General features: G+C 48.2%; 1 long non-coding RNA gene across 3 annotated transcripts; it reads right to left on the bottom strand.

Annotated features, from left to right (window-relative positions):
- Positions 1-251: 251 nt before the first annotated feature.
- On the bottom strand, positions 252-23,222 carry LOC135414234 (uncharacterized). Of its 3 annotated transcripts, XR_010430633.1 has the most exons (4): positions 22,037-23,218; positions 3,122-4,676; positions 2,526-2,633; positions 252-602 (listed from the first exon to the last, which is right to left on the bottom strand). It is a non-coding gene; the product is annotated as an uncharacterized LOC135414234 (long non-coding RNA). The 3 variants fall into 3 exon arrangements; XR_010430631.1 differs by having other exon boundaries at positions 2,526-4,676; positions 22,037-23,222; XR_010430632.1 differs by lacking the exon at positions 22,037-23,218 and adding an exon at positions 6,894-7,466 and having other exon boundaries at positions 2,526-4,676.
- Between the last annotated feature and the right edge of the window lie 851 nt (positions 23,223-24,073).

Here is a 24,073-nt window from a genome sequence, read left to right as displayed (position 1 = left end):
CACCAGATTCTCGGACCAAACCCTGACCTATTTAGAAAGTGCATGAGGTTCTGACCTGCAGGACATTGTTAGTGGGCGTTTCAGTACTCTTTTGTTTCCCAACACATCCCAGTATTTCAACAACTGAAAATGTGGCCACGGACATATCAGTTGTCTAAAACGCTGATGTTAAGTTTCATAGGGGTAAGAAACACCAGCAAGGTAACAAATGTCAATTTGAGGGTTTCAGGAAATAATACATACCAAGAGGCTTTCTCAGTAGAAATATTGTTTCCCTTTATTAATCTGATTCAAAAGCACACAGAGGAAGTTGCTTTCTGATCATAGAGGCTGCAAGCTCTGGCATAATCAATTACAGGTAATGGAACAACTACCAAGAGGCAACTGTTCCAGATAAAATTGTTTGTGTTTGTGCAACAGTGTCAGTATATGTAGCCACGCTGGCGTCTGAAAATGGACAATTCCTTCCTTCCCTCCTCAATTTGGTGTTTCTTGGGTTGTCACATGTCAGGTCTTATCTAGAAGTTGCAGTTACCATCTGGAGGGATGACTTTGTCCAAATTGGCCATAAAAATGCACATGTGTTGTGTTTCAGGAGGTGTCTGCAAACAAGAGAGCCTCGGTAAGGCACACTCTTATTCCTGTAAGAGATGGGGTGAGGCTGCCTAACGTGAGGGACGTGGGAGGAGACCTGGCTTGGCTCAGGGTGAGTCCAGCACTACAGGGTTGGGTGAGGAAGTTTTCACTTGACACACAAGAAAGCTGCCCACCCATGAGAGTGCAAAGAATGAGGCAGCAGGCTGATCTCAGCACCCTGTGGGTGCTTCCCTTCACAGGCCTTGATTACAGGAAAAAAATATTATTTTTTTTTGAAAAAAGGAAGTTGTGATCTTAAGAGTGCAAAGTAAAGCTCATAGTGAGAAGTAAGGAGGCAGGAGCAAAGAAGCCTTTCTTAAGAAAGGAGAGTGATCAGTGGAACACACCATCAGTGTCTGTCTGATGTATGGACACTGTCACACTCCCCCTCGCCCCATGCTCTGGGTTGCACCCAGCCTACCATCCCCTCAGCAGCTGGAGTAAGCCAGTTGATCCTTCAAGCTGTGCCCAACCATAATCTTTCCCTAAACTCCACCATATGTGCCCTGCCCCACCAAGCACAACTTCTGACAAACAGAACTTCCAGCCCCTAAACCCAGCAAGTCCCAGTGGATGCCTCCATCCCCATGCCTGGACCCTAGCCAACACCTTAGAAACACATGGCTGGGGCTGGCAGGGGTGAGTGGCTCTGGAACTCAGAGGTACAGAGATAAAGAGCATCAGGTCTTCAGACACTAAAGTCAAGGTTAGGGATTGGGATTCTGAGGACTAAAGAGCACCACCTCTTTCCTCCTCAGGGCAAGCCTGAGTGCTGGTACTCAGTAAAGCAGGATGCTTCTGCTCATGTTTCAAGGAGTGCTGGCTGATAGCTTGTGCTTAAGGCTGGAATTAGGCTGTGGAGTAAAAAGAGCTTAAATTGTAGGATTATTCCTGAATAATGCGAGGATTGTGGAGAAATTATAAGGCCTGGTACCCAGTTCTTGTCATTGTGAGATACAGCTGCAAAAGCACTTGAGCCAGTCATATCAAGTGGCTCTCCGTGAAGTTTGTAGGGATGGTGGATGTGCTCAGCCTTAAGCTTAGGGTGAAAGATTGCCATGGGTAAGCAGTGGAAGGTAGAGAAATTGCCAGGAATAGGGAGTAAATCTTAGGACTGAGCAACTAGAATGATAGAAAGATGATACAGTTCCCTAGCACTATAATACATGCTTGTATTATATGCTTGTGCATATATGGGCCAGGTATGGCTCACTGTTGTACGGGTCAGTACAGAGTCAGGGTCATAGTGGGGTTTGGTCCTGCTGCTAAGTACAGGTCACATTAGCCAAGGACATTGCTAGGGGTTGAGTGTGAAAATTCTTCTGTGGTAGAAGTTAGCAATCAAATAAACAGAGTGTACAGAATTCATTTCACCCTGCATGCTCTACAGAGCAAATCTATAGTCACATCATCTTCATAGACAACCTTTGCTCTGCAACATCCTCCATCCACTAGTCTGTCATTCTCTAGCCATTCACAAATCTTCAGCAAGGTCCAGGGCGGGCTGAGGGCTGCTATCAGCAGGGAAAAACGGTTTATTGCTGGCAGTAAGATGCTGGGCCATGATTATAGATGAGAGTCTTAGCAAGAAAGCCATTCTTATCAGGGACGTGACTACCAGCACACTGCACATCAGCAAAGAGGATGTGGGAGAAGAGAGCACTCACCACTGCACAATAAAAGCATCCAAAGCCCATGCCTAGCCTTGCATATCTCCCAAAGCACATGCCATATGCTGTACATGGCATAAAGGAAGGATAAAGAAGGGGGAGCAAGGCAGGGAGGTTGCCAGAAGGGAGAAAGGAACGTTTTCTGGAACTTCTGTCTGAACCACATACAGATACCCACAAATATACCTATTTGTCTCTTGGGAGGAGGGGAGAACTCACAGCCATCAGTCCGAGGATGGTGGCTCTCACCCAGCAGGGCAAGGGTGGTTAAATAAACACCAGAGATGATACTCAGCAGACAGAGAGATGGCCCAGCAGCAACTGAGGCTAGGGAGAATCACAAAGAGAAATCAGATGTTAATGGCCATTTCCAGAATAACATGAAAAAAATCAGACAAATTATTGGGGAAACACTGAGGTATAGGTACTTTCCCCATGTTTGGCCATTTCTTCGGTGTATTTTTGCAGATTCTGGCAAAGCACTCATTTTTAAAATTACTTATTTATTTTCACATCAAGAGGCTTAAGACTGCCGAAAAGCAAAGCTCTGGACTGAAAAAGCGTTCCAGTTCTCTGTGTGAAACTGTCTGAAGCATACCGAGAATTGGCAGTACAATCTTTGCATCTGCAGAGAAAATACTGAGTCATGTTGTCAGCCCACACACATCTAACAAAAATAAAAGCAGACCAATGATTCAAGATTCACCCACTCGTCATTTAAAGAAAACACAAGTCATTCAGTCATGCCTCATGCTTCAGAGACCTTTAGAAAACACCCAGGGCAGGGAACATTCACCCACGTCGCGCCCACGCACCATTTCGAACCAGAGATGTCATTTGTAACTTGTTCACTTGCAGGTCTGGACAGTGTTTGCTTCAGCATCCTCAGAGGAAGTTGCCGAGACTTAAAGGTTTCTGTTGAAGACATGACACGGTAGCTGCTGCCTGAGCCCTTCTGTTAGCAATGCCGAAATGATGCAACATAGTTGCCCGGCTTGAATCCTTGGAGGAGGCAGGAAAGTGCTGTGTGCTTCATGGCCAGGCAAACTTAAGCCACAGTTTGTATAAGATGCTACTGTGCTCTTCCTTCAGAGGTTAATCCTGTACTGAAGCATTGGCTGTCCTGGTGCTGAGCTCCCCAATTGCTCATTAGACAGGGAGATATTTGCACAAACATCAAGATCTGGGGAATTACCTAGAAAAAACCCTCTTTTTGCCCCTTCCCACACTGTCTCCTAGCAAGAAAAAGCTGGTTTCCGCATTTCACAAGGCTGCTGGCAATCTCTCTTCCTCCTTCAGTTCTAAAAGCTGCTTGAAGTATTAACAGCTGAACCTGGATGTGTGGCAGCCAGCCCAGCTCATGACGGAGGGGGAGACGTCACCACACGGAGGACACACGGATGGAGTTACACAATCTGCGTGGTGCTGAAAGCAGCACTGGAAACTTGTCAGGAGCCCAAAGGCCAGAGCTAATTTGTATTTCCTATTGCACAGCATGATTTTAATCAGACCAAAAAGAGCCCAGTTGTGGGTTTTGTGCAGGGTGTTATGAGCAGGGACAAGTTAACAGAGGAACTGTGGGCAGGACATGCTCTGAGGACAGTGCAGAGATGAACATTAGATAGGGAAAGGAATAGCAGACAAGACTTTTACACCAATTTATCAGCATTTCCAGTGCTGCGATAGCCTAATACTCTTTATAAGAAGAAAGAAAGAAAAAAAAAGACATCTGCAAAAAACTTGAGAAAAGCTTATTTGAAAAAGCTCTTCCCAAAGGTTTAGGATATGTCACCAAGTAAAACACAGCATTCAGGAAATCCATCTCACTTGCAGCCAATATTTGACAGCAGTCAAGTCTAGGTGATCTCTGACACAAGCTGCTCTTCAGCTGCAGGCAGGTGTGTGAGAGTTCCTCTTTACAATTAATTTTCTGCCTCGTTGAGAGCAGCCAGCACAAAGGACAGGCACAGTCCCCAAGCACCACTGTTCCAACACAGGCTCCTCTTCAGCACCCCCTTTCCATGCTATGATGGATGGAGAGCAGGAGTTGGGAGCCATTCAGTCACCTTGCCCCACCTGGGCTCACAGCTGTGCCCCTTCCCAGCACACAGCACCGGGGTGCATCCTTGTGAGCCACTAGCATGGTACAGACAGGGAATGGGTCAGCAGGTTACTAGGAGAGTAAATACACCTTGACATTACTTGATTGGTTTGGTTTGTAGGCCTGGTAGGTTTGCTGGAAACCCAGAGGTGGGTTTGCTGCCTGAGGAGTGCTATAATTGGAGAAAATCCTTCATTTCAGCGTTCCTCTCTTTTCCTGCTGGGAATAAATGCTCCTTTCCCCCTCAGTTCAGTTTTATTCCTTGACAGCTGAGAAAAAGAAAGAAAAAAAAAATCAAACCTGGGACCTTTATTTTGCTCTGCAGAGTGAGATGAACTGCATGTCAGGGATACAAAAGGAAGCCTGACAGACAAGCTCATCTGTAGCTTCCTATATTCAGTCCGATAAACTCTATCCCCGGAGCATTTTGCCCACCAGCTAGCCCTTTTCTGTTGTAGCTCCTGAAAGCAGCACCCTCTCTGCTCTCATTCCTCCTCCACATGCTCCTTTACCACCCTCCCCCACACACATTTGTCCCCCCAACTCAAACAGCTCCCCAAGGAGCTCAGGCACCACCGACGTTCAGGGATGGGCAAAAGGGAAGATAGAGTCAGCTGAATATGCAAACAATCCTATTTGCACTCCGGCATGTACAATCCAGGTCTTTGTCAGCATGATGGAGTGCGCTCCATCCAGTTTGTTTTCCTTCTCTGCTATTATTATCCACGCCCTTCCCACAAAGAGCATTATCAAATGCTGTACCTGAATCAGGCTTTTCAAGATAGAAGCTGATCGCTGCCTGGTTGATACCTGTCCACCAGCTGCCTATTTGTTTTGTTTCAAAATTATAGCCAAGCATAAAATGTAGTGTAAAATCTACAGCTGCAATAAAAAAAAAAAAAAAAAAAAAAAAAAAAAAAAAAAGGCATCAGAAGCTTTTTCCTGGTGTCACTAAGACACTGGGTGAAAGCTTTTCCAGCTGCACAAGCAGTGAGCAGCCCAGCCCGTTGAGACTGGAGTGCGATGCTCTTGCACTCCGAGGGGTTGTGTTTGGGAAGCTGCCTGATGCCTGCCTGCCTGCCTTCCCAGCGCAGCTTCACACCGCAGGAACACGCATGGTGTGCAGGTACCAGACGGTCCCACCTCGCACCACCCTGGACAGACGGACACCCCGAGTGGGAAGGACATCGGGGCAAAGGTGCAAAGTGCTTTTTGCGGCTGGGGGCGGCGGTGGCAGCCACCGGAGCAGCACCGGCAGGGCCCCAGGCCTGGCAGACAATAGCTGTCTCCCTGCTCTCTCTCCCTGCCGGCCGCATCCGACGGAGGAGTCTCATGAATCAAGTCAAACACCCAGCGACAGGCTGGAGAAATCCATTAATATGCGGCCGCCGCCGCACGTTGCCAGCCCCCTGCCTTGCGCGCCGCTCACCTGCCTGTCTCACCCCTGGCAGCAGAGCGGGAACAAAGGAGCAGGGAAGGACGGACGGCAGCGACTGCCCCCCGAACGGAGGGAGGCATCGGCTGGAGACAAAGCCCATTTGCCTGCCGCCATGGGTGTGAGGAATGCTCCCGCTCGCCCTATTGTCTGGGGTCCTTTGTGCTCCTCCACCCCCCCAGTCCCCAACCGCATAGGCAGAAATAGTGGGAGCAGGACAGACACGGCTTTGTTGAAGGGAGCCCTCGTATGTGAGAAGTGGCCCTGCTGTACGTGCCCGTCTGGCCCACGGGCCTGCGCTCCTCCTGCCCCAGGGGGCAGGTAGGGAGCAGGGGCCTGTGGAGCACTGCAGATAGAGCAACAGGGGCACGGGTGTTTCTCCACGCCCACGGGGAATCCAGCAGCCCCTTCCTGACTGCCTCTTGTTCCCTCCAGAGACTGATCCTGTGATGTCTTTGAGAGGTGGGGAATGGTCACTGGGTCCTGCAGAGGGGTTGTGAGGGCTGCCCTAACACCTCCCAACGCTGATCAAAGGCTGGTGAGCCTGGCTAAGCTGCATGAGGGAGCAGATCTGGCAGTACAGACTTTGGGATGCACTGAGCACCCATCGTGCCACCCGTATCCCACCCAGCCTTAGGAGCAGCACAGACACCTCTGCCAAACCTCCACTGCTTTGTCGAGTGGTGGCTGTGGCACCCTCGTCCTAGCCACGTCTGTGGCTGCAGCATTGCAGCCTCTCAAGTCCTGCGGGGCTGGTGGCAGGACCCAGATTGCCTTGTTTCAGGGCAGAGCTGTAATTGCCAAGCCCTCCCAAGGGGTCAGTCCCCAGCTGCAGCACACTGCTCAGCTCTCCTCCCACTGTCACTCCACACTGCCATTGGAATGACCAGGACAGAGAGAAGAAGGGGAAAGCCAGGTCCCTCCAGTGCGGGGAGGAGGGTGTCCCCATGATTCCCGCGCCCTTGCCCAAAGGACTACAGCACTGCCTGATCCCACAGCAGCTGTAGCTGGACCATATCCAGCGAGAGACCCAAAGAGAGGTACTACTCACCTGGACTCAGCGCACTGGCTCGTGCCATCCCTGCCTTGTCTCCCCTCAGCTGTCTCTCAGCTCTCTGCCAGCACTGCTCACACATCCAATCTTAGCCATGCACAGGAACACCTGCAAGGTGGGTCTCATTCAAACAATACGACAAATGGGGCATAAGCAAAGAAAGAAAGGTAAGATCCAAATCCCAGGGAAAAGCTTGTTCTTGAGGAATGACACCTAGGACTACAAAGGAGCCCCCATGTGCCTGCTCCACTGTCAGGACAGCAGTGCTGGGAGCTCTGGCACAGAGAACAACAGAGTCCAGGAACAAGCATAAGGAAACTTACTGTATGGATGCTGCTGATGGAGCCTGAGGGTGTCAATAAGGGACAGGGATGGTGAGGAGGCAACATACTAATAAAGAGTCAATTTCTCAGTTTTGTGCTAGGAAAACTGGTGCTGGTACTAAGGAGTCCCATTAAAGAGGAAGACGCTACCCAAAGTTCAGTTTTTCTTCCCATTTTTTCATTGTATTTGCTATATTTCAAAAAAATTCTAAGTAGTTTTTGCAAAAAAGCTTCTATGGCCACCAACAAGGAGGTCTCCAGACAAACTTTCTTCAGCAATACATTTTTGCTAAAGAAAACTGTAAAATTCCTACTTTAAAAAAAAAAAAAAGGTAGAAACCACAAATATAAACAGCATCACTTCCTTCTTTGAGTTTTTCTGCTTCAGAGTGAAGCATCAGCAGCTCTTGTAAAGTATATTGGTGCTTCCTAAGCAGGAATCACATTGAGCTCAGTGGACAAGAGATTTCCAGTAACATCTAAGTTGCAGAAGCAAGGCAGTCTTTCCCAAAGCCATTGAATAAGAGGAGACTGTGAGAGCAGATAAGCAAAAAGCCAGATATAAGCAAAAGGCCTTCATCTTGCAAAAAGTCAAAGAAAGAGGAAAGACCGGAGTTGGGCAGGAGGTTAACAGCAGAGCTCCTGGCCTCTCTGCATGCCTCTTCCATGACATTTCCCTGTTTCCCCCAGCAAACGGGGACATGGCACCTCTGCTCTCCAGGCCAGCACCAAGCTGGTGTTCCTGCAGAGTGGCATTCCAGCAGCTGGAGAACTGGCTGCATCAGCCCAGAGCTGAGCTAATACAAGAGCTGTTTTGGCATCCAAGCTTGGAGGGGCTGCCTGAGTTAATGAAGCTGATGGGAACAGAAGGGACTGTAACAAGGTGCTTCTTACGGAAAAGCAGAGAACTTCCCCCAGGCTGCCTTCGGCTCCTGCAGAGTACTTGGGTTAGTTTGTAACTTATTAACACCAACATTGGCTTGATCAAAGTTCAGCACGTGCTTAGTTGCTCTTCTGGAACAGCGGATTTGAAAAGCATATTGCGAGGTTTCCTAGGAATAAAAGAGACATTGAGAGAAGGCATTCCCTGCCCCATCTGCTCAGAGACATCCACTGCACCACTTTGGGTCATGAGATAGGGTTAATTCACCACCTGGTGCCTGAGGAGCCAGCTCTGCTCAGCTACTGTGCCCATCTCCATCAGGCTCCCTCCTCTTGCAACAAAAGAGTTTTGCACCCCAGTAGCGCCTGAAAGGGTCTCCAGGCTTAGAAGGAAATGCTCTACGAAGAAGGCAGAATTGCACTGCATGTTTTAAGTGTCTCCCCTGCAGCTGGAACCTTAGCTTAATCTAAATTACATCTCTAGTGCCCCAATTTAAAGGGTTCAATCGACGATGTCACTTGGAAAATTAATCGCTTTGCTGCTGGACAAGCGGGGATGGGGAACAGAGTCAGCACTGCACCGTAGCATCAGATGAGAGCAGCAGGGCTGTTTCTCCCAGAAGCAGGAGTTATATGCAGGGGGACTGCTGCAGTTCCCGCAGACCGTCTCTTGTCAGGCCATTAAGCCTACACAAACAAAGCCAGCTCACCTCCAAAAGAAACCAGAAGTTCCCAGGAATGATTTTCTATCCACTGGCTGCTGTGCTGACCGCTGCTCCTGAAGGGCCTTTCCTTTGGAGGCAGAGAAGAGAAGAGCAACCCTGGCAGACATGGAGCACAGAAAACCTGCCCCACTGGACACAGCAAGGGTAAATTCAGATGACTCACAAGAAAGACACAGGAAAGGAGGGTCTTATGAACCAAAGCGCTCAGGAAGGTGAGAGCTTGTTGCTGATGAGCCCTGGGAGAGAAGTGCTGACAGATGAAGCTGCAAATGCAGTCTTTCAAAGGTATCACTGGGCAGGATGGCACCAGAAACAAAATCAAAGAAAAGGAGTTGCTGAGCAGGTGGCATGCTTTAAATCCTAGCTGGCCTGGGATCACCACCACTTACCCTGGCGTACGCCTGTTGCAGTGATCAAGTTACCCACTGAGAAGAGGTTACACAGCAATTACAGCTGCCTCCCCCCCAGCAGAGGAGCCAAACATATTCTGCTATCCTCAGCTTCTCTGCAGGCTCACAAGCAAAAGAGCCAAACAGGTTTCATCCGCTATACAGCTACTGCCCAAACCAGCATGGGTAACAGCCTTGGACCTGGTAGCCAAGAGACAAACCTACACTGATTTACAGGACAATGCACAGGTGTGCTTGCTTGCTTGCTTATCCAAACCTGCAGGTGTCCAGAGAGCATATAGTTCTGTTGTTTCAAGTGGTTTTATTTATATACTTTATAATGAACAGTATCTGTAGATTATTCCTTGTAAATACCTGTGCTCCATGAAAGTCAGAGTTTACAACATCCAAGTAAAGTTCCTGGAAACATTCTTCATTTTTGAACATTTTGTTGGAGAGATTAGTGATTTATCAACCACTTCTGGCACCTGTTAAGAACATGCTGCTATTGCTTACACTGACCCACAAAGGACCACTATTTCAGCCCTATTAGAAGTGAGATGTTCATTGCTATTCAGATAGTACCAGTGTCTATTGCCAAACCTGCACAGACACATCACCTACCACCTCTTAATGAAAGACAGGGTCTGGGAGGAATGAAGTTCAGAGCTGATTTCTTTCTGTGTGCTGTTAAAAGACATCACTAAACATTTACGACATTTCCAAGTACTTATTGTCTGGTGGGAGAAAGCATCACTTCTCCCTCATGTTTGCAGAAGAAAATACAATTAGTGAAAGGAACAAAGTTTCACTTCTGCAGCCACTTACCACAAGAAATGGTGCATTTTGGCCATCATGATCATTTTTTTCCCCTGCTTATCAGTGATTGAGGAGAAGCAAAGAGAAACCTTGACTGCAAACAGGAACTCAGTGTCTGGGATACAGGCAAAGAGGATGCTGTTAAACATTTCAGGAAACACTAAGGGAAAGATGAGGGCAGCCAGATGTTCTGAAAGTTTTGATTTATCCAAGAAAATGAACTGCCTATTCTAACAAGAGGAGAAATAGCTAGTGAATCCTCTCTCCTGGAGAAGTTTCTCCTACAGTATTCAACACTGTAAAGGGCTGCAGAGGAGGGAACAGTCTTGACTGGATTAATTTACAAGGTAAAAGTGATGTTTTTTTCCCCAGGGGGAGTTGAACTAGACTCATGCCCTTGTGTCTCTGGGGTTGATGAAGAGTGTTTGAAACTCTCCTGCTTTCATACGGAGTGCAGGATCTCCTGCCACAAGAGCACAGGCACTGCTGAGCCCAGGACCACCCCTGAATCTCCCAAGCGGCATCTTTGTGGGAGAAGTTAAATACTTCAGATTCCCTTTTCAACCAGGCTACTTATGCTTTGGATCTGTTTTTGTTAAAGCCTTCTTATTTTAATTAAGAAAGTCCTTGTTGAAAAGCAGTACCCTGTCCCTTTGATTACCATTAACATGTGTCTGCAGAGATCGCCAGCAAGCCTTTGAGATGCAGCAAGGCTGAACTCAGCAGTTCTCAAGGAGTTATAAAACCCCTTTAAATGTAGCATGGCAGAATGATCATACTCTCAGCAAACTGAGGATCCAAAACAACCCTGAGAAATTCAGCTTTTGGGTCAACAGCAGCCTCATGAAGCACAGGAAGGGGAGTGCAAAGCTCTGCCCTGGGGAGGAATAACAACAGACATCAGCATGGGCTGGGAAGAGACCAGCCGAGTAGTCGCCTGGCAGAAAAGGAACTGGGAGTTACAGGCATGCCAAGTGGAGTATGAGCAGTGTGTTCTCCTTGCAAACACTAACAGCATAGTGGGCAATGTCAGGGGCAGTGTGGCCAGCAGGCAAAAGGGAGGGGATAATTCAACACCACTAAGGCTGCACCGGGAACAGAGCTGGAATAGCAGGCATTATGAATGTTATGAATCCTAGAGAAGAGTTAGGGCTTCCTGGAATATCTGTTCATTTTTATTATTAGAGGAGAGGAAAGGAGAGAAAATTAAGGAAAAACCCAGAAGTGACAATTTCTTCCCAGTTCCCATGTCTTTATAAGCAGCCCTACATCACATCTCAGATACGTATCTAAGAAAGAAAGGTTCTCTTTCAAAGAAGAGTTTCTTGTAAGAAGAAGACTTGAGAAAAGCAATCAAACTCCATGTTGTTCAGGGAGCAAGACATTGTTGCCAGCAGCCTCCCTGCCAGCAGGACATCAGGAAAAGACAGAAGGAAAAAAAGAAAAATCAAACACATGTCTAACAGCCTTCCTGCCCTCCCACAACCCTACCAGCATCATAGCAAGATTTGTTTGAGGTGGCAGTGGTGTTTGTGACAGGGTGAGGTGGAGAAGATCAGATGGGGAAAATACATCTGCACTGAACTGGCTGTGAAATCCTTGATCTCCTTTGGGGAAATGCATTCCTTTTAATCTTCAGGTGCCTGTCCCCAGTGCAAGCAAGTAGGTAAATAGCCACAGACAGTGTTTGTATCAGGAAACCAAGCCAGAAAGGAATTTTATCCACCCAGAACAACCCCCTGCCTGGGGCAGCTGGGACTGTCAGTCAAACACTGACACCACCTAAGGTCTAACCTGCTCGTGTACCTACCTGCTTCTCTGCTCTTGCTGGCTGGGGGCTGGTTTTCACCTCTGGAAACAGAGACACCCACCTGCATTGAGCAAAACCCAGTGTTCAACAACAATTATTAAAGGCAACTGCTGCCCAAGCAGCATCAACAAGCATTTGGCTGGCCAGGCCAACAATATTATGGATAGAGTAGGTGAGACCCCCTGCTCAGTCCGAGGGGAACAGCCCTCAACTCACCAATTTGGGCACTTGCACACAGACTATAAATCTCAGTTGTTTGACTGCTGTTCATGCATTTTTATGTTCTCCTCCCTTCTTGCCTCCCACCCCTCCATGAGCCTGCTGTCCCTGTAACAGAGAACAAGTTTTTTTTCTGGAGAACATCAGCCCTTCTCCACAAGACCTCCCAGGCACCAGAGCTGATGGACAGCAAGACAGCCAAGCCTAATCCCCACATGCTATGTGTTTTTTTTCATCCCATTCCCTTCCTTTTACAGCCTAAGTGTGAGAGACTCAGGCCAGACCTCAGCCTCCATCTGCAGCCTGGGATTATGATCTGAAGCATAATATTTCTTTATGAGCAAATTATCACCGAGACTTCAATGTGCTGTTGGCCTTTTAAAAAACTAAGTGTTTAGTATTTTTATTTCTTTCTGCTTTGCAGTTTATGGCTCCCATAAATCAGGTGACAGGCTGTGGCACAGAGGGCTGATCTGATCTGTGGGAACAAGGAAAGAGGCAGGGGAAGGGAGCACTGACTGACTCATTAACCAAGGGGGATCTCTGTTCCCTGCTGTAAGCACCTCTGTGGGAAGGCAGGATGCTGCCCACCTGAGGCAATGCTCACACCACGGCAGCACTTTCTTCTCTGACACTGAGTTAAAAACCCTCATTTCTTCTATGCCATACTTCTCTCTCTCCCAGGACTGAGAACAGTGATACATCCGGTATCACTCACAAACTGTTTCATCGCTACAGATATCAGACCTATGGGACAGAGGGAGACACACAGTGCTGACCCACTACACTGGTAAACCACCCCACACATCTGAAACAATCACATCTGACCCAGAGCATTCCTGATCTAGAAGTCTTACCTTGTAGTAAATGAAGGATGTTACCGTGGTTAAAAGACTACTTCAGAGTCAGAAATTTGCTATTGAATTCCCAAGTCTCACAAGTAAAAGACTAGATTACCAATGACATTTAATCACTCAGAGATGCACTAAAGACCGTGCCATGAAGCACCCCAGCAAGAAACATTTGGAGAAACCTCCTCCCTACATCTCCATGTTCCCAAATACTAGTCAAATCTGAACTGCAGTCAGCCTATGTCTCACCAAGGAAACAGGATCCACAGACCTTTCTTTCCCCTGCCACCTGTCTCATTCACTTGGACTCCAAATACTTCAGGGCAGACACTTTCCCACAAGCACACATGTGCATGCCTAACACTTTGCTGAGCATGCCACCATCTTCACAAAGACCTCAACAGACAAATAATAAATAATATTGCAAGGACTTTGTTGGATTGGGGCTCGCAGGGTTATTCAAGGATCATGGTTTTACTGCTAGCTGTACTGCTTTGTTCATTGATAAGAACTGGTCTTTCTCCCTACATGTTCTGTGCTGGTTTGCTAGGGCAGACTTTGCTACAAGTACTTTATCCTCTTGGCAGTGCTAGGTTGCACTTGATGATCTTGAAATTTTCCAACTTAAACAATTCTATGATTCTAAGAGGAAAGGACCAGAGGCAGCTTACTGCTGTTTCAAGGGAAAGTCTCTGCAGAACAGGGTGAGAGGACTTCTGCAAGCATGAGCCCTGACATTCCTTCCACTCGTTCACATAAGACCAGGAGGCGACATAACTCCATGTGGCAATACTCCCTTGAATACTCCCACAATTCCAATCCTTCCTTTGGCATTTCCAAAGCAGTAAAAACCACTACCAGGAATTTGAAGTCCTGTGGATGTCTTGCCTACTGAAGCAAAAAATGATGTCCACTGTTGCTCTCCTTTTTGAGGGGCTGCCTGCAGCCCAATCTCCGCCATTGTCCTGTCCGCAACCAGGAAGACTTTACCTGCTGTGAAAGCCTGGATAAGAGGAAGGTGTTGCTGCTATCCCCAGCAGGTACACACCTTCTCAATAGGTGCCAGCAGCTCGGGGCTGTGCACACAGACATCCATCCATCCATCCACCCACCCTCTGGATGCCCATAGACACCAGTATAGCACTGAGCGTGACAACTGGAGCCAGGCTGTGAGAGCAGGGACTCCCAATTGGAGAGCACAGGCGAGACAGAGCCCTGCCAGTGGCTCACCCCCATGGCTGGGGCTGTCACCAGAAGTAACAGGATTAGCAGAGAGAAGAGCAAGCTTCCAGGCTGGCAAGAAATAGACAAAGTGAATAAAGAATTCAGGCCACGCTTTTAAGTGAGTTTTGAGAATCAGAGAATCTCTTAAATTATAATGAGATGTCAGTATTAAAAAAAACAACAAAAAAACAACAAAACAAAAAACCAAAAACACGATCACCAACAACAAAGGGAAAAAAGAGTAGCAAGAACCTGCTCTCTCCCAGGAAAACGCTTTGCTGCGCAGAGCAATTCCCAAACACAGACACCAGCCTGGCCCTCCCAAAACCCGGTTGTAAAGCTAACAACTCTTGCACTATTAAGTGCCAGATAAGCTGGGCGACAGCACCAGTGAGACTCCTGGAGCTTCAATGCAGTCTGGGTTTTACTCTGCAGGTATCAAGATCTAGGAGTGTTAAGACCGGGGTAAACGTTATCAGGAGTTGCTCTGCCCTCCCCCAAGGACAACAGTTGATATGTTTGGACAGAAGGGCAGACAGCAGACAACAGCACTCCCTCCCTCCCTCTAAAAGTTCTGCAAAAGGCTTTGGGAAAATGCAAAATTCAGTGCGTGCCTCTAATAGTCACGCAACTGCTTTCAGTGCTGAAAACGTGCATCTGGTTTCCAATGCAGCGTTTTTCCCATTTCACTCTCCAGTCATCACGTTGTGTCATGGCTTCTCGCAGTGATGGACATCTTGCCTCCAGGTGGGTGCAGCAGCCTGGAGCCCCTCACCACCCCAGACCACCTCTCCTTGCCACTGAGTGGAGGTGCACATTAGAACAGGGGAAAAAAACCCCGTGAACTAAAGCCAATTAAAAGCACAGAGAAAATGCAGGGAGGCAGGATGTCATTACCAGAGCTGGAATTTGGCCCGGGTGCCATGGAGATGAAACACAGCAGATGGTTAAGGTGTACACGGGAAGCACGCGCGCAGCACCTGACTATAGATTTAAGACCAATTAATACAACAAAAGAGAAATCTTGACAAGGAAGCCAGAGACCTACAAAATGAATAAGTGAACCATGAAAAGAGGAGGCTCTCCCATCCAAAAAAAAAAAAAAAAAAAGGCAGCTGAGTGTACAATACCTACAGAGCCGTGAATAAACTGAAGTTGGAACAGATGGAGGGAGAAACAAACCGCCGTGTGTATTAGTTGGCTCCCAAGTAAAAGAGCCGGCATGGGGAAAGAGCTTCCCCACAATTCAGGGTGAGAACAATAGGCTCTGGTTCTGCAGCAGCCCCTTCCCCAGGTGCTCAATGTCCTTCCTACAGCTTTATTTAAGGCTCACAAACTGCAGCACTCTCAGATACAAGATCCTAACAAACGACCAGCAAAGCATATCCTTTTAAATAATAAACCATGTTTCTTCTAATTAAAAGAGCCCATGCACAAGGCAGCAGGGACAGGAGCCTTCTCCAGCAGCCCTGTCACATGGGAACAGCCCTTGACTATATGACCTTACCTCGTACCCTCGATTGGGAATGACAAACAAGGGCTTTCCAATGGATGGCGACTGCCCTGAAGTGGCTGCAGTCGCAGTCCAATGGGTAAACACCCGGTAAACCCCAACACTACTTGGAGGCACAGAATGACCTTTATCTTTGCAGGTGAGAACGGCTGCACACACAGACATTTCCACTGAATTTTATCTCTCACCTGTAAACTAAAGCCCTGACCAGGTCAGAGATGAGAAAACAAGCAAAGAGAAGATGAACCAACACGCCATGGGAATGGGAGCAGGGAGAGGTTAGTGTTGTGCAATTAAGCACAACGAGAGAAACCCTTCTCTACAAGGCCATTTAAAATCCCAACCGCAAAGAGGAGGCAATGTCCTACAGAGCACCGGGCGCTGCTGCCCAAGAGACACTCTCGGCCCGACCCGAGGGCAGCGGCACTGGGGAAGGCTGAGCCCGGGCAGCAGCCGCAGCCCTCTCCTCGGGGTGGGCGCTCAGCTTTCCCTCCAGGTCTGCAAACACGGGGCTGTCCCGCCACTGTATCTGCTATGTAAATCCCAAAGATAACAAGCCCAGCTCTGCAGACAACATTTATCACCCACTTTAAAGGCAGGCAGCTCAGGGCTAAGCCCCCTGAGGGGCACCTCAAATCCATGGCAAGCTCAGCCTTGAAGTAACAAGTTTTAAGTCCTGCCTTGAAGCTGATGGGCTGAAGCTTTACTGACTTCAAAGTGAGAGCACTTTTGCAGAGCCATGTGCTCCCTAATAGCCCTTCCTTCTGTCTGTGCTCCTTGCAGACCCTGGATGCTCACACATCGGCTGGTTCACTCCCTGTAGTGCTAAGGAGACACCAGCACGTTTCCCCACCACTACGACCGAGTTTACAAAACAACAATGGTTGAGAGGCAGCACCTGCAGTGAGCCCAAGCACAGGCACAAGCTATAAAACCCCTCCCTCCACCTCTACCCCCACCTGATTCCCTCTGTGACTTTAAGCAAATCACATAACTTTTCCTCTTTAGTTTCTGCACCTGGTAGCAAGTAATATTTACCTATCCCAGAAGGGTGTTGAGAGGATTAGTTAATGTTTGCCCAGCATTTTAAGGGATAAAATATTCTGTATTAATTCCTAGCCACTGAAAAGACTGATACGTGCAACTGTCATTAGCTCCAATGGAAGATTTTTGCTCGAGTTGGGCTTTACCACTTCAGAAAAGTAAAAACAAGATGATGTGATATTAATATTTCAAAAAGTGCCTGCAGCACGGGCTGTAAAACCCCTTCTCTTACAACTACCACCAGCCTCCTGCTCCACTACCTGCTCTGTGGAGGTGCACCTGTGCCTGTTAAACATTAAAGCAGCCCAAACCTAACATGGATCTCTGGGACTGTGCTTCAGAGGGGGTCTCTTTGCAGGCCCCCACGGTGGGGAGCTGCCCTCACCTGCAAGATGGCCTTTCATGTATTAAATGCAGCCAGTGCACCAGGATTGATCTTCTGCTCAGATTTGTCAGTATTGCTTAGCTCTTATTTGAAAGACAGGAGCCAGTCCAGGTTTTCTTGCCCTAATGGCTGTGAGCCTGTAGGTGGGATCTGTTGGCAGGTGTGCCAGGGGAATACACCAGGCAGGCTCTGCCATGCCACCACTCCAGTTGCATCCCCTGTGACCTGGTACTGGGCAGAAAGAAAAATTGATAGATAAGAACTGGGCCCCAGCAGTGCCTGGCAATCTCAGCTTTACAACCCCAGACACCCAGAGAACATGGGAAAATACATCACTGCACATCCCTCAAATCAACCCACCCACCGCTCAGGCCCTTTACATTCCCAGCGTGGCACCAGCACCACTGCAGCGTTGTTGTTCCCTCCCGTGCACTGGGAACCTTGTTTTGGAGGGCAAAGACAAAGAGTTGCCACCTCTACATGGCACTGCACCCTCAGGCTCATTTCTCTCAGCTGTTTCCCACCAAAGCTCGCACTACTGCTGGTATCCCACGTGTGATGGGTGTCCACATGGGGTTTCCACTCTTGTGGACAGTGAGTAGAAATAGCAGCAGCTTTCATGGGCTCCTAGGAAAGAAAAAGTGGAACAAAGGGCCTGGAACAAACACCAAGGTTTACCCCATGGTGTCTGCAGCTCACTGGGGTAAACATGCTGCTCCGGGCAGGGCTCTGGGCACAGCAGCCAGCAAGTGCCCACTTCCAGCAAACTCTGAGGCCGTGGTGGATGTGCCACTGTAGGCCTGTCCTCAAAAGCAGCATGGTAGGGCTGAGCCCCAGGCAGTGGGGAGGGGTAACAGGGGGCTCACAGAGCCCACCGGAAAGTGATTTGGTTTTAACTGCTGGTTTACTGCCTGCCAGCAGAAGTATATGGCTGTACAATAAGGGAAAGGCTGGAGTGGAGGAAGGTGTTTGAAAACCAAGCTAACCCACTCCAGACTCATGAAAGAAAAACACCACCAAAGCAGCCCCTCACTGGCCCCACAGTTTCAGGGAGGGGAAGCAGTTTCTAAGCTTGAGAACAATGGGGCAACCTTCCCCTCCTTTCTTCTGGCAAAGGTAAAAGACCTCCTTGAGGAGGTGTCCATGCTGGGGAAGGCACTGAATGAGAAGCCCCATGCCAATAAAGCATCCTTTGTGCCTTCAAACGCCACATCTGACACGCTTCCCAACCTCCATCACTCCTGCTCGACAGCAAATCCCAGCCCTCAGCAGCAGCTTGCCATGCAAATCACTGGCCAGAGGCCCTGGCATGTCCATGCTGGCTGGTCTGTGTGCTCCTCATGCATGGTGGAACAGTTCAGAGGGCTCAATTTTCCTTCCCAGAGGACCCCCTCTGCCCCCATCATGCCCTGACTCTCCTGCCTTGCCCGACGTCCAGGACAGCAGGCAGAGGCCGAGGCACTGCAGACAGTCTCTGAGTAAAATCAGAAGAGCAGACCGAAACATGACTAATTTCTAACACATCACAGCCTACGAGTCATTTTGTTTGTGAGCCTAAATTGCTCTCTGCTGCTTTCATACTGGCTCGTTTCAAGGGTGAGTAAGCAGACAGTGGCAGACATGACTTTTATTATTCCCAGAGCTTTGAAGTTGTACCATTTCCCTGTGGTTAGCTGGCTGCATCAGCCGTCTGTGGTGGCACATTTCGAAGAACTCAGCAATGATACATAGGTAGCCAGATTGAGCTGAGTTGGAGCTCAGCAAGTTCCATTGGCAGTATTTCATGGTGACTCAGTAGTTGCCCACCCTCTATTATTCATTGTTTTTATCCCATCATTTTATTTCAATATTCTCCACTACTTCCAAGAAGGCCTTTCACAAGCAGAGGTCAAAGGCAACAAAAACAGCTTCAAGCTGTAATTGAAGCCCATTTCTCTTAAATTAGCAGTGCACGAGTTAAAGTGGGTTTTGGTATGAATATCCTCAAAGAATAATCAACACTATTTGAAGAGAAAGAAATACAGAAAAACTGTTCAAGCTACAACAGTATGATCATTTCATGTATTTATATATGTGTATATACTCATACATATGCAAAAAGATAAACACAGAAACATGCATCTCTTCAACCAGAAAGTGAAACTTCTTGCATTTCTGAATGACTCACTTAAAACAGCTTATTACACAGATATATTTTTATATTTAAAAGCACAGCACTTGCACACATTTTTGAGAGAATTGTATGTTTTCTTTCCATCCCAGGTTAAACTCCTATGCCATTTTCCTGCTGCTTCAGACTTCCATGTTTCTCATTTCTATTTCTACATTTAACCACTTCTAGTTTGAATAACTGAACATGAAAAAGACTCTTTGCATAGCATGAAGCAGTCCAAACATCAACATCTAAGCAAAAGCACTGGATTGTAATTGTGGAGTTATTTGCACAGACTAGTTCAAATTCTACTTTAATTTCAATGCCAAAATTTGGGGCTTGAGATAAATCAGTCTTCCTCATGAAAGACGTTGATTGTATTTATGGCTCATTTCAAGAGTCCAAGGGCCCAGGCTGAGAGGAAAGGCCAGGGGCAGAGCAGGGCGATGCCCCACATCCAGTGCCACAGTGGAAGAAGGCAAGGGCTCTGGCAATGGGGAGAGGAACTTTCAGATTCAGTTCCCAGCAGCGCTCAGCCTCTTTGGGTAACCTCAGTGTGTCATTTAGCCTCCCTCTGACTCAGTTCCTCAGTACTGGGGAAATAACACTGCTGTATTTCGTAGGAGTTTTGGGCAGATAGACACCTTTTAATTGGTTATCGGAATCCATTCAAGAAATGTAACTGAAATAGAGATCAGTTACAATCTATCGTGGGCTGGGAGGAAGGGATGAGACATATGGTACAGACACAGGAGCTTCCTGCCACACTCAAATGGGCTTGATCAAGTGAGCTGAAGCACAGGAGAGATGCAGATGCTGGATTAGGAACCCAACTGGGGTCCTGCTCCTTGGGAACTCCTTAAGTCCCTTCAGTGGCTCCACAGGGCCTTCGCCTCCTGGTTGTGAAAGGCCAGCTGAGTGCTTCCCACATCCCTCCCAGGGGCTGCTCAGTCACCCAGGGAGATGAAACACGTCACCTCTCCCTATGAATCTGGGGCACCTCTGCCCCTCTCCTTCAACTCCTCCAAAGGCAGGGGACCCCACCTGAGTTCCCACATTCAAATCCCTGGGCCTTGTCAGGCTTTTGAACTGATGTCATATTTTGGCATGTCAGACATCTGCATGACCCAGATTCTTATACCTGACTGTGAAGTGGATGCAAGGGCAGGTTACCCTGTTACTCTGGCAAGGTCTGATAGCATCTGAGACCCAGGGTGAGTGGAACAGGGCCACCTGGGCCAGCGTGCCTCTCTGCTTTGTGCTCTGCATCTCTCCCCCCCCCCCCCCCCCGTAGCACAGGTGTGGCAACTACTGCAGAGGGACCTGCATGGCCAGGAGAGATTTTAAGCCAAGCCTCACAGTCTTGTCCCTGACACGAAGGTTTGCTCCAGGCGCTCTGTGGCTAACCACAACCCCCCTCTCATCCTCAGCACATTTTGGTGGGCAAGCCAGGGGAGGTAACAATACTTCTCTTTTTTCACAGAAGACAAAGCTGCATGAGACACTGATTCCCATGGCAACAAAGGCAGAGAAGAAGTGTCCCAAGATGTGATTTGCTGTCACCATACCCACCTCGCGGCAGATAAGGACAAGTGATAGCTCTGAAAGGAACTGTTTCCATGGGACCCTTCCCAATGAGCTCCCGCAATGACAACCCGACCGTCAGCCACAGCTTTCAGCATCAAACAAGTCTGACTGGTAGAGAGCAGCACTGTTTCCTGCAGCAAACACTGCCTGTGTCTCATCCTCTTGTGAGGAACGGGGCCCTCCTCGCTCCCTCAGTGCCTGCCTAACCCCAAACAAGCCATGCTGCTGCTCACTAATCCACTTAACCAGGCAATTATAGTGGGAGAGCAGCCTGCAGGGAGCCAAGCTCAAATTCCCAGCTAAACAGCGTCCTGGGTTTTCTTAACCCACGGAGTGGTACCTTAAGCTACATTGAAAGCTCCTCACAGAGCACACATTTATGCTTTGGTAGCACAGGCTATGTAAGTGCATTTCCTTCTGACACTTTCATTTATCATAATTCTCCCCTTGCAACCCTGCCCCTTCAGTTCCCCAGGGAAAGTTAGTGAATTTATGCAGGAACAAAGTCACCTTGAGCCTTAATCCACACCCTAGCAGAAGGAATACATCTGTCTGTCGGCAATCACATCCACCCACTCTGCAACTGCATTACAATGCTCACTTTGTTAGCACAGAAAATACTGGCTCCTTCTCCAGTCCTGGAGACAAGCTACCACAAAGGCTGGAGCAAAGAAAACGGACTGGGGACATTAAAAATGGCCCTGCACGTTTGAGGTCGAACAGGCAAATTGAGGTAAAAACTGTGGAACTAGGAGAAAAAGAGCAAATAAAAGAGTCGGCAAACCTAGTTCTTGTCTCTCCAAAACAACTCCCTGCTCCCTTCCTAAGAAGTGAAGGCAGTTGAGAAAATTGCAGTCAATAAAGTTGCAGAAGATAGGCAGAGATCCTCATCCAATGGAGAGCAAAACAGTGGCCAAAGCAGATGGCAAAGTACAGTGGAACCAGACACATAAAGCAATCTGTTTTTTGCCATCTGGGAGCAAAGGCCAGATTCCCTCATAATCAGGCTGGCACTCAGCTTGTTGGGGCCATGGCTCCACGTTGCCCTTCCTCTTTCCCTCAGAGAAACCAGCCCTGATGCAGTCTGAGCACACAGAGCCAAGACAATCTTTAAAAGTTGGCCTGAGAGCTCCCGTAGCCCCAGATGGCACCACAGATGAGCACAGAAACAAAGCTCTGTCCAGCAGAGGCTCTCCCGGCCCTGCACACGCACTCACCTGACGTTTAGGAGGCGTGCACTGATTCACAGCTCACTCCTGCTGACGCATTCCTGCTCTCACAGGCAGGGCTCCCACCTTTGGCTCTGTCCTCACGGAACAGCTCCTTTGCATTCAACAGGAAGAACCGCCGCTGCTTGTTGTCGTCTGCCCTACTTGTTGCCATGCCTTGACAAACAGTCCTGGGATGAACCTGCTTCTGACTGGAAGAAATGAAACATTAATATTCCCAGAAGGGTGCAGGAGTTACAGCAGAGGGCCAGGAGACTGAAGGTGAATGGATAGTTGCGCCAGTCCCGATGAAACTGCCTCTCAGATACTCCCATCCTTCCGGCTGAATAGCGCAGTCGGCCGTAGCCCAATCGCTTTGTCATCTCTGGCACTCACTGCCGGCAAACACCAGCTTTTGTCAGCCCAACGTTGCTTTTCTCTGCCACACACCCTGTGGTGGATGAGTGAGTTTCTAGAAACTATTCCCACCTGACAAATGGGAAAAAGAGTAAGGATATAGGTGTCCCAGTATAGGAGTTCTCTGAGTAGTGTTGGAATCCAGAAGCCCAGAGAAATCAACCCATCCCGAATCCCCAATATTTTGCTTACTGCATTATAAAGAAAGATTTAATTAGCACATGCAAGTAATTTCATCCTTAGCTGTTGTCATTCCACTGGTAAACTGTGGATTCCACTGCTACTTACATGGCCTACAAGGACAAGGTGTATGGGTTTGCTATCCTTCACAGCTGAGCAAGGACACCAATGGACACAGACTTCATCAACTCACCTAGAGGTCCACCAACTGCCACCTGCTGCATTAAAATCTATTCCCAAACAAGACAGATTGCCCCCAGTTTACCTGAGTCTCCGTAATCTCAGCAGCAGTCTCCCTTCTCCTTGGCAGTACTTTTAAACCTAACAAGAGAGCCACAAAGCTTGCTCTCTGCTCCTTGGCTCCAGGAATACATTCTCATTTGCCCATTGCATTTGTTTTCATCAACACCTTCATGCTGTTGCAGACCTGGTCAAAGGAGACATTCCCTCTGGGATCCAGGTGTAAACAAACATCATCACTAGCACAAGAGAACCAAAGGAAACGTTCGCAGCAATTGCCTAAATTCATCTTTTTACTACTGTACATACACATACATCCAAGGAACTCTCATTTAGGAAAGGCTTTAATAGAATCACAGAATGGCTTGTGTTGGAAGGGACCTTAATGATCCTCTAGTTGCAACCCCTTTGCCATAGGCAGGGACACTTCCACTAGACCAGATTGCTCAGAGCCCCATCCAGCCTGGCCTTGAACACTTCCAGGGATCGGGGATGCTTGTGTGGGCATGTACATATCACACAGAGCCCCGATTCAGCCCCACACAGCCCCACACAGCGGCCTAAGAGCTTGTATTTACAGCCTTCTGCAAGCGGGAGGTTGTTTACTAAAAGGATTAGATAAGGCTTGACAAAGATGCAGGAAGGTGGGCATGCTGTGCCTTAGAAAACTTCTGCAATACAGAACCCAAAACATCCCCGTAGGCACTTCCAGTTAGAAAAGAACCTAGAAAAGGAGGGGAGAAATTGCAAACAGGTTTGGCAGAGCTCTTTGGCCACTGCTGCATAGAGAGCAAAATTACAGGAGAGTAATCAAAGAGCACTGTGTCCGAGACATCCCTGAGCAGACAGTGCTTGTACTGGTGAGATCTGTGGGACTACCTCAAAATACTTTCTCCTTTTATCTCGGGGAAAAAACAACCCTTAAATCACGCTGCTGCTTCTACTCCCACTTTCCTGCAGAAGGGAATGCTGCACTTCTGGGTTTGGTAAGGGCAAGCAGCTCACATGCTCTCTAAGGCTGCCCAGCACTTAGAGCAGAAGCCCAATTCTCCCTGCTTTGGAGACCCTGTGGTACTGCCTCCAGGCAGGTGTCCACACCATTTGCATTCCAGGCTTCCAAGAAAATCAGGACGCAGCAGCATTGCTTGTAGGGCATCTATTGTAAGGAGCTTCCTTGATACAGAAAAGCTCTATGGGGCTGAAGAACAT

Source organism: Pseudopipra pipra, chromosome 5 (assembly GCF_036250125.1).
Source record: "Pseudopipra pipra isolate bDixPip1 chromosome 5, bDixPip1.hap1, whole genome shotgun sequence".
Taxonomy (NCBI): Eukaryota; Metazoa; Chordata; class Aves; order Passeriformes; family Pipridae; genus Pseudopipra; species Pseudopipra pipra.
Note: the sequence above shows the minus strand (reverse complement) of the source record. Positions and strands in the feature narration are given on the sequence as shown.